The sequence below is a fragment of the Austrofundulus limnaeus genome, unplaced genomic scaffold (genome assembly GCF_001266775.1).
Source record: "Austrofundulus limnaeus strain Quisiro unplaced genomic scaffold, Austrofundulus_limnaeus-1.0 Scaffold50, whole genome shotgun sequence".
In the NCBI taxonomy this organism is placed as follows: Eukaryota; Metazoa; Chordata; class Actinopteri; order Cyprinodontiformes; family Rivulidae; genus Austrofundulus; species Austrofundulus limnaeus.
In genome coordinates this window covers 485,988-496,447 of record NW_013952452.1, presented here as the reverse complement: position 1 = coordinate 496,447, position 10,460 = coordinate 485,988, and the positions used below count along the sequence as shown (strand labels likewise).

The following is a 10,460-nucleotide window of genomic DNA, read 5'->3' as shown; positions in this document are numbered from 1 at the left end:
ATATATATATATATTAGTCGCAAAAAGGACAGCACCACAAATAAGCCATCCTCATGGAACCTAACAGGTTTGTTGTGTGCAGCAGTGCCTTCCAGTTTCTTTGATTGATGTACCCCCTCAGTCTTATCAGATGAGCTGACGTGACTATTCACCAGCACCAAATGTTCCAGAAGGATTCATGAGCAATTTCGTTTCATCAGCAGAAATTATTCATGTTAAATTGCTTTGGTTATGTTTTTATTTTATTTTATCTTTTCGCTACCACCTGTAATGAATCCATTATGTTGAACAGTTTTTGTTTTGTTTGTTTTTATGCTCTCTTTTGCCTTTAAAGAGTTGTTAAAACTGAACAAGTTTTAGATTACATCARAGGTTTAAACCACGTTTAAAGTTCAGTGTTTGCATCTTCATCTCCTGCTGACAAAAAAATGCACATCTTTAAGTGCATGTCTGTTGCTGAAATGTCTCATGGGTCAAATTACTGGATATATATWTATAGCTAATTTCATTGAGTGATCAAACTAATTCAGATATGAGCACAAGCCTCTGATCTTTAAAAAAAAATACAAAAATTGTCATAACTCAGTAAATTTGACAGATAATGACCTAAAATCTAATGCAGCTTAGCTGAGAGATTCCCAACACACACCCAAAGCTCTATACAGTGTGCAATTTTTTTTTCTTCAAAAAGCTTGACAAAAATCTGATGGGTGTCGACACAGTCTGTCTGTTAGCAAAATATCTTACAAAGTACTGGATGGATTCTAATGAAATGGACAGGAAGTACTATTTTAATACACATCTACCACTGATTAACTTTTGGATCTAATCCAGCGTTTCCCAAAGTTGGGGTCGGGACCCAAAGTGGGGTCCCGAAACATCAAGGTGGGGTCCTGAATTTTCTGAATTAATTATGTTTTTGCCTTAGTTGTTACAAAGGAGTGAGGTTAGTACATTTAAAATGGATAAATGTATTATAAGAAATATTGTTACTATGCCCATGTTTAGTTGACCTGATACAAATGTTTATCATCCAGAAATAGTTGGGGGCACAGGTCTCTGCTACTGTTATTTTGTGGGTCAAAAGCTGAAAAGTTTTGGAACCACTGCACTTTGGTTCCCAAAGTTGGGCTTGGGACCCAATTATGGGTCATGAAGCACCTTGGATAATCTCCAGAAATTAATTTAAAGGGTAATAAAAAATTTCCGATGTAATATTTTCCCTATAATTATTACAAAAACACAAAATAAGTATAAATAAGTATTTATATTTGTGTACAAGCTGTTTAGATCATCAAAAAGCCTGTGTTTTTAGGGTTTTTAATGAAGGTTGTGTACTCAGACTAGTAATATTTGGGGTCACAAGTTTTTGCCATGAATATTTTGTGGGTCAGAAGATAAAAAGTTTGGGAACCACTGATCTAATCAACTCAAGTTGACCAGCACAACACTGATCTTACAAATCATTAAACTGGTTATAATTTAGCCAGTTGTAGAGAAAGTGTGCTAGAAGGTGACGTGGTAGTAGCTGAGAGTCATTCTCAAAACAAGCTCCGAGTTTTTTTCTCACTGCGTGGAATCTTTGACTAAAACTTTAGTATGATTGTTTTCAAAGTTAACCCTGTTAGTCTGTTGGCAAAAATATTTGATCAAAACCTCAGTAAGTAATCACTGGCTGTACAACTTCATAATTTTCAGAGTCAAGATGGCTGCCACAGCTAATAAGCTTGAAAAAAGCCTCTCAGATTTTTAGACATGAGGCAAAAATTTGTTGTTGCACCGGAAATCCTGACAACTTTCTTGTTTGCCATTACCGCCACAGCACATACACAGCGCGGCGAGAGCAGAAAAGTAGAGGAGGATCAATAAAACATGGTGTCTGCAGGTTCCCGTGTACTTTGTCAGGAGGGTTTCGGAAGCTGGGCAGGAGGCAAGCGCAGAGGAAAACGCCACCTCCGCTCAGAGGAGGAGGGGGGCAGTGTCTGGCTGTAGGAGACTGGAAGGCGCGCAGAGAGAGCCGGATAAGTTCAGCACCACGGACAGCGCATCGGAGCGCAGGACAAAGTGGGATCAGTCCRGCGGCTCGGAGAGGCGCACCGTCATGCCTCCTTGAAGTGATAGAATTTCGCGTCCTCGGCGTTTGCAAGTGGAAACTCTGCTGTCCTCTTTTTTTTCCCTCCTCCTCCTCCTCCTTTTTCTTTTCCAAACGGGAGTCGCCAAATAAAGAGAGGAGAGGGGTGGAAAGCAGCGGGGATAATTTGCTTTCAAGCTCGGGCCAGCCTGTTTGACGGCGTGATCCTTACATCATCGAGAGGCAGAGAGAGAGAAAGAGAGAGAGAGAGAGAGAGGGGTGGGGGAGACGGAGAGGGAGAGTGAGACTACTTGCACCAGACTCCTCTCTGTCAGTCCTCAACTGCAAAGCGAGGCTGACGGATCTCTTTCCGCCGCCCCCCCACCCCGGGTTCCTCCTGTGCCCGCAGCCGCCAACATGCACCGTCCTGCGCGGAGACTGACGCTGTTGCTGCTGGTCTCCAGCGCTTTTTGGATTTTCTGCCACGTCATCAAGGTGGACGGAGCTCTGCCAACAAGCCGTAAGTTGTTCTGTTCAGTGTTTGGCTTTTTTGTATCGGGATTTTCAGAGTGTTTTGAAGCGGTCTGCCTCTGGTGCAGAGCTGTCCACCGGCAGCGGAGTGGTGGTGCCAGGCTGCACCGAGCAGAGCTGCTGGAAAAACGGGCTTTGAGTTTAGATATGCACGTGCGTCCTAGGTTTTGTGGCTGATTTGGGTTTTTAAGCACTGGTTTTCAGAAAAAGCTTGGCTTTCTTTTACACACGTGCTTTTACTGGTTTTCTTGTGCCTTCACGCAACTTAAGTGTTTGCATTAAGTGCTTTTAAGAAACAGTTTATCTGTGGGACAAACACTGGGTTTGTATCTAAAACATTACAGATAAAAAAGGTGTCTGTGACAGGGAATTGTTTTGGATGGTTTTGTTTTATGCAATTTTACTGCAGCTGAACCCAATTTGTGGACAAGAGGCAAATCAATCAATCAATCATGGCACATTTTGTGTATAAAGGAGCTTCACAGAAAAAAAAACATTGGCAATAAAATAATTTTACACAAATATAAACATTAAAACCAATTTATGATTTAGTGTGAAAAAAAGGTTTGGTCAAATTGACAATTTGTAAATTAATATTCTAATTAGAACCTAAAAGGTCAAAGCAGAGTTCATAAACATGCACTTTAGTAAAAGTTGCATCATGAAGGACAGAAAAACAGTTCAAAACTTCCCTCATCCATAATAAATGTATAGAAGCCAAGTCTTAGCTATAGTTTTTTTTTCTCCCAAAACTGCAGTTTGGTGTTGGATATTTTATTATTCAGTCTGGGTTACAAGTCTAAGATTGTTGGTGCAATTCCAGACAACTTTTATTTAATGAACGTCTGGAAAAGTCACGTGGTTGTCAAGAGATCTAACTATTAAATAAATGTGCATATAATTGTTTGTTTTCATGATCACATATTGCTTATGTGTCCAGTGATCATATTCATGCTTGCTTATTTTATTGTTATTTCGTCATCTCTTCTTCTGGATTTGACTGAGTGAATGTCTGCCTGATTGTGTTGTCATTTGAACAGTGGTGGTATTAGGTTCGTTTTTTCCGGGCTCGGTTCGGTGGTATTTCAGTGGAAGTTGCTGACGGAGACTCAGCCGGTGTGCTCCCCGGGCTTCAGTGCGGCTGATTCCCCCCGGTGATCGCCGGAGCTTCTCCGGTCCTGGTTGGATGTGTCCGGGGTCGCACATCATTAATCATCCCGTCTGACAGCAGACAGCAGGGAGAGACGAGCCATTTGGGCTGCGTTCACGTGCAGCAGCCTGTGTGTGTGCGTGTGCGTGCGCGTGCGCACGCTCCAGTTTAAACGAAGGCAGAAAAAGTTGAACAAAACTTAAAGCCTGCTGTTTTTATTGCATTTTCTTGACATTTTTTTAGTAAGACATGGCGAACTGAAATGATTGCTTGGAGAAAAGACAAAAAAACTTGAGTGCATTTTAATTTAATGTTTTTCTAACACTTCAACCTCTACTGGAATAGAAAACAACAACAACCACACAATTCCAAATGAAGAACATAGCCAATTAGACTGCATTTCAAACAGAGTTACACATTTAATTAAGACAAAAAATAAAATTACTGTTCAAAGCAATTACGTGATGCATCTGTATAACCTTAGTAAAACAAACAAAACTGTGAAAATAAATGATTTCTTTATTTTACAAAACTATACTAAAATAGTACAGACAGATACAAAAAGATTTAGAGAGACAATTAATCCTTGTCATTAGGGGAGTCAAACTCTGGTCCTTGAGGGCCACTAGAGGTTTCTGTGCTCCAGATTTGAAAGAACAGGTGATTAACAGGCTTCTGCAGAACTTGAAGAGGCAACTCAATCACTGAATCAGGTGTGTTGGAGTCAGAAATAAGTAAAACCTACAAGACAAGCGGCTCTTCAGTACTTGGGCACCACTGCATGATAGTCATGTTTCAAATTAAGTGTGACCTCAGTCATTATCACAGGCACCTTCTAGTTTTTCATCAGCTTTCCAGACTAAAGAGAACCACCATGGTCTAGGTAGTTTGGTATGGTTCTGTGTACAACACTGAACGTGAAGCAGAAACAACAAAGATGAGACCTGCCTGAGGAGATCAAAGACATCCATGTTGAAGATAAAGGCTATAACCATCTCCTGTCTCCAAGTAGCATCATGTTCCTCTGATCACAGCTGTCTGTACTAATGAAATCTATAGGTTCATGGCAATGTAAACTCCTACTGACGCAGAAGGAAATGCGAACCCAGATAGATCAGGCATTGCAAATGATAAAAAGCCAAGAGAACTTTCCAAAACTCATCAAGTTGAACTCCAAGATCAAGATTTGTCACTTTGTGATTGTATGTACCATCGAACACATTTTGAATCATATCGAGCTCTATAAAAGAACTCCCAGTAGGGTCTAGTGGTATAAAAAAATACAAAATATTTAAAAAAAAGTCAACCTTTTTGGTTTTGGAGAAGCTTCGGAAACTATTGAGGAAAAAGCCTTTTGGTCAGTTGTATCAGTTTTTTTCTTATTTCTTATTTTAAGAAAAGCAAGACTTTTTATGAAAGAAAAGAATACTTTGCACATATGAAGGAAAAATGTGATAAAAAAGCACAACAGTTTTAAAGTCTTAAGTAGGATGTGGATGGATTTTTGTGCATAGCTGTGTGCACATGAGAGAGATAAAGCCATCTAAACCAAATGTTGAATCTCACTCAGCCCCGCCTCACTGACTGCAAGTGAAATGTCGGTTGAAGAGACAGTGACATTTTGGCTGGTGGTCTGGGGCACGGATTTAAGGGAAGAAGAAGGGTGAAAAAAATCCAATCTTGCTGTGGCAGACATGTTCACACAGAGGAAGTCAAGGGGCTGGTTGACCCACTGACTGTGTGGGGTCTTTAAGTATGGGCTGAAAAGGTCATGTAGTAAAGAAAAAGAAAAGTTAATTAGTAAAAAAAGGTGCTTTTATTTTTTCTACATGCATTTTCACCTTTATTTATGCATTTGTGAGGTAGTATGTTTTAACCTAGTCACTTCAACATAACCTTAATTTATAAACTATTCGATGAAAAGTGGCAGTATGTGGCACTTGCTTGAATGCACATGTTTGATTCAAGACTTTTTTTTTCATTTTAAAAAAGTTGAAAATATTTCAATTTCCCAAATCTGCAACGTTAGAGATTATTGCTTTGAGCTTCCTTCCTTAGATTTGCATCAGTGCTATTGTGACAGGCTGCATAAAGGATCTAGTTTTTTTAAATGATCTCTCTCAGTTTGTGTGTGTGTGTGTGTGTGTGTGTGTGTGTGTGTGTGTGTGTGTGTGTGTGTGTAAAGTCACCGTCAGTGGGTGGCTAAATGGGCCCCTGGAGTTTGTCTAATTTAGAGTGAGATTAGCTCGTCTTCATCTCATTAAGCTTGCAAGGCCATTTGACATTAACATCAGTCTGGTTTCACCTCGAGGACCATAAGTTGGGGGGATTCTCTTCCTGATTGATCGCTGATCAATCGCCACTTAAAAAGATGCAAATTGAATTTGTCATTTTTGTAAAAATCCAACACCTCGACTCTCAGGTAAACCAGTTACTGGTCCCGTGCCTCGTTTTGTGACATGTCTCTCATTGCAGGGTGAAAATGGTAGGATTAAGGATGGAGGAAGCAGACCGGTTTGGCTTGGATTAGAGTGGTTGGCTCCTGGTTCGGTGTGTTGCTATGCTTATGTGTTGTGCTGGGTGGYATGACCCGAATTTTATATCATGTTATTTTCAACAATTGCACCAGTATCATCACATTTGATGGTATTTTTCTTTTCATCACAGCTCAGCTGACAAAAAAATGTACAAACACTGCTTATTGATTAGCAAACCTGAAGTTGGTCTCTTTCTGCATCACAAGCTGCGTTTCCATTGACCGTGAAAATGTGCAAATTGGAATTTGGAAAATAAATTTGCTCTATGTAAACAGGTCAATTTTGAAAAAAAAAGTTTTTCGACAATGTTTTTGCGCTAGGAAGACGTGGTTTTTCGGCCGTATTGAAATTGATGTATTTCGCAAAACTGCAATGGAAACACCTTTTTTGCATCACAGGAGTCACGTGATCAAGAACGGCTGTTTCTACTGGTGAAAAGACTACAAAGAAGAAGGTAACAGGAAATAAAAGTAGTAGTGAAATCACAGAAGAAAGTATTAAACTCACCGACTACATTTTCCCAAAAACGCAGCATACATAGCCACTCCCAAGTATAAGGAGCTCGTCGCTCGAAAGCCTCGATAAGACGCCAACGTCTCCTCTGATGATGAGCGCTAGTGTCGTGATAGCAAAATGCTATGTGTTTACATCCATTGTCGCCATGTTTGTAATGACTTGTCGCGAGAACAAGCATATTCAGCCGTGACTTTAATAGCATTTCTTACTTAATGGAAACACCGCAATTGCAGAACTGTGTTTTTTCAACATTAACAGAATATCGACAAAGTTTTGCGCACATTTGCAATGGAAACACAGCAACAGAAAATGTTTGACTTTTCTTTTACTGTACCTCATATGTGTCGCTGTTTCCCTCCTCTGTGTCTTTTCTTCTTTGCCTGGTTGTAGACAGTAGTCACACAATTTGGTCCAATCGTGAAGGAGAAGGGTTGATTATTATCTGGTCTATTTTGTGTTCTTTATTAAAGCTTAACAGGATGACTCAGCTTGGTGCACAGTAGTCAACTAAACACCAGTAGCTACAAAACTACTTTCCCTGGGCTTTCATAGTAGAAGTGCATTAAGTCTCCAAACATTAATGTCACATGTTTGTCTATCCGTGCACGTCACTGAAGATTTATTTACTACATTCAGCGATGGGGAAACCGTTTTTTTTTATCAATCAACATAAGCAATGGAATCAACACCCGCCGCCAGTTACTCCAACAAGCTGCTCCAACATAACATTAGCTTGCTAATGCACATAGCGGTGCTGCGATGAAGTGTCCCCCATGAAACAGTTCACTGGTGGCTGTGACGAATGTTTTGAACGTGTTCAGGCCATTTAAACCGGTTTGTCCGGTATTCAGAAAATTCAGAGCTTAACAAAAATAAAAAATGTTTTTCTGTATGATCCGGTATACTGCCCTGTGTGTGTGTGTGTGTGTGTGTGTGTGTGTGTGTTCGTAGGGACATTTTTTGACCATTTTTTCTGGTACACACAGCATTCTGTTATGATAAAATAATATTAATAACTTATTGTTATTTATGGGGACAAAAGCCCAGTCTCCATCAGGGGATATACTGTTGGTGGGTTAGGATTAGGACTGGGGTGGTTAGCTTTAGGCTAAAGGGTCGGTGTTAGGCTGTTAGGCTGAAAAATAAATGGTAATCAATGCAAAGTCCCCACAAGGATAGAAAAACTTGCATGTTTTGGTTTTTTTTTTTTTTTTTGGTCTGTGTGATTGACCAGACAAGTTCTAGCTGTTAGTCGTTCTGCCATGTTTCTCTTGCCCTCTGTCTAAACATCTCACCTCTTCCTGCTTTTTAAATATCTGTTCCCCTGTTTGCATTTCTTCCATCCTCAGTAGGGAGAATCTTTGTCAGTCAACTTTCTATTTTTTTCTTGTCTTTTTTTTCTCTTACAACAACTTGTACTCTTCTGCTCTTTTGCTAACTGCCTCAACTTTAACGACTGCAATGATCCATCTTTTTCTCCACCTACCACCCCTCTCAGTTTGCAGAGTCCTCAGAGTTTTTGTCATCATTCTCTTCCATCCCCCCCTCACCCCACATCTCAACCCCCTGCTTGTTTTGTTTCCTCCATGTATTTCTGATTCTGCTGCTCCGTTCTCGACTCTCCTCTGCAATTTTTTTCTTTTATCAACCGGTCCTGACCATTTTCATCCTTTTCTTGTCTCTTCATCATTTTTCTTCTGCAAAGTCTCTCATCTCACAGTGTGTCCCTGACTCTCATGATTACAAATATGCACGGTCTTTTTTAAATTTATTTAAAAGAAAAAAAAGGCCAGACTTGCTGTTTTTCTAGGGGTGTAATGTGATGCATCTGCTTGTGCATGTTCRTGCAAACTTTCAGAGCAGCGAGAAACTTTCGGTACATTTTAGTTTGTCAGCTGTCACGGACCACAAATAAACACAGCCATACATTATTCTCCCCTTTTTGTGCCACAACACTCTTATGTCTGCGTTATTATTACTATTTATTTAATTTTATAAAAAAATACCAAATGTAACATAAGAGGTTGGTATTTACCATCACAACATTTTCTTTAACAATCAGTTGTGTGGTGTACGGCAGAGAATGGGAAACTAGTCATTTTCCAAATTWGTTGCAGGTGTACAACTCCACAGTGGCATAACCCAACCTGACTATATATTTTCATCACTATTTGACTGCTGGTGTAATTCACTGTGATATCATTCTGCTCCCCTTTGTCCTTGTAATCACTACATCGTCATGTTATTGCCGTGACTCATAAACTTTGCTTCAACAGTGTATTAAATTTATTTTCCCATCAGTCATTGTGAAATGCTGGTGTGTTTCGCCCTCCCCAAGCACGTCCTTGTTTCCCTGCTGAGAAAGTGTTGCAGAGATGCTTCTCATCTCCCGAGATTTGCACTAGACATTCGTCTCCTGACAGCACTTTTAAGGAGTYTTATCTTTATTTTAGTAAATTTCTCTGTCTGCTTGCATCTTGATCCCAGTGATCAAAGCCTGAAGTATTGATCGTCTGGTCGCRTGGTGCTTTTTGGTCTGCCCGGTTGTGTTTTAGAATCCAGCTGATGGAGTTTCTGTTTGGCATTTTTGAAGCACCGTAACATGTCCTCATTTGAAAGATTAAGTCTCAACAAGAGTTTTCAGTAAAAGAGCTCGTCTTTGTTTATAGAAACAATCTGACCTCTGACACAGAGCCTCAGTTCTGATGTCATCTTTTTGCCTCACAAATCTATTTGATGCATAAATAAACTTTAGAACATATTWATAGCAAATGAGTCAGGGCAGCAAGATGTTTGGTTAAATAATCCTCTGATTAGTAGATCAGAGTAAAATCTTCAAAAAAAGATGAATCATAAAGTCTAAGTTTGTGCAAAAGTTGATAACAACACATTAGTTTAAATCAGCACTGTTTTTYATTTTTATTGTTAGTTTTGRCATTTTATTTRATGCAGCTGTGAATATTTTTTTTGCTCATGTTTTGGTGTATATGACTCTTGAACTCTTTAAAAATGATAAAACCCTCCTGAGACCCTGCGTCCTCATATGTGGACATTGCATTTTTGCCCCTYTGCCCRTGATACATCAAGTTTTTTCAACTTTAATCCATTAGCCTCATTAAAGGACACTACCAGTGCCCTCTAGTGGTCAYATGACAATATTACACTCATTTGTGTGAAAACAAGCTGACGGGGATCCCAGTAAAAWGCTTCTACAACTCTTGCAAGAAAAAATGGCCAAAGTAAAAATCCACATTACATTTCATGCTTAAAACTGGTGTATTTATGCACTGTTACATCTTTAGCTTCATAAGGCATGCAAATTTGCCATTTATCTTTACAATTAAATGTGTGTAAGGATAAAATACTCATTTGAGGACAATGGGACTACAATTTTGTCATAAATTGTGTCTTGAGGTTGGATAAATCTGCAAATATTTAGAAGCATTTACAAACGTAAATAGTTAGTGTGTGTATATTTGATCACAAATTATTGGTAAAAAATCTGGAAACAAATCTGGAAGTAGAAAAGATTACAAGTGTGAACAGTTTTTCTGAGTGGTACATTTGTTCAATCAATTAATTATACCTATGATCTGGTCAAATGCTCTGTGATTTCCTGCCATTATGTCATGTAATATGTTCTTCAAACTGAGTC

The 10,460-nt window shown here is 39.3% G+C and overlaps 1 pseudogene; it reads left to right on the top strand.

The window, feature by feature from the left end:
* The first annotated feature begins 1,607 nt into the window (after nt 1–1,607).
* The window catches only part of LOC106517549 (dipeptidyl peptidase 4-like), a 51,749-nt pseudogene continuing 42,896 nt past the window's right edge, over nt 1,608–10,460 (top strand).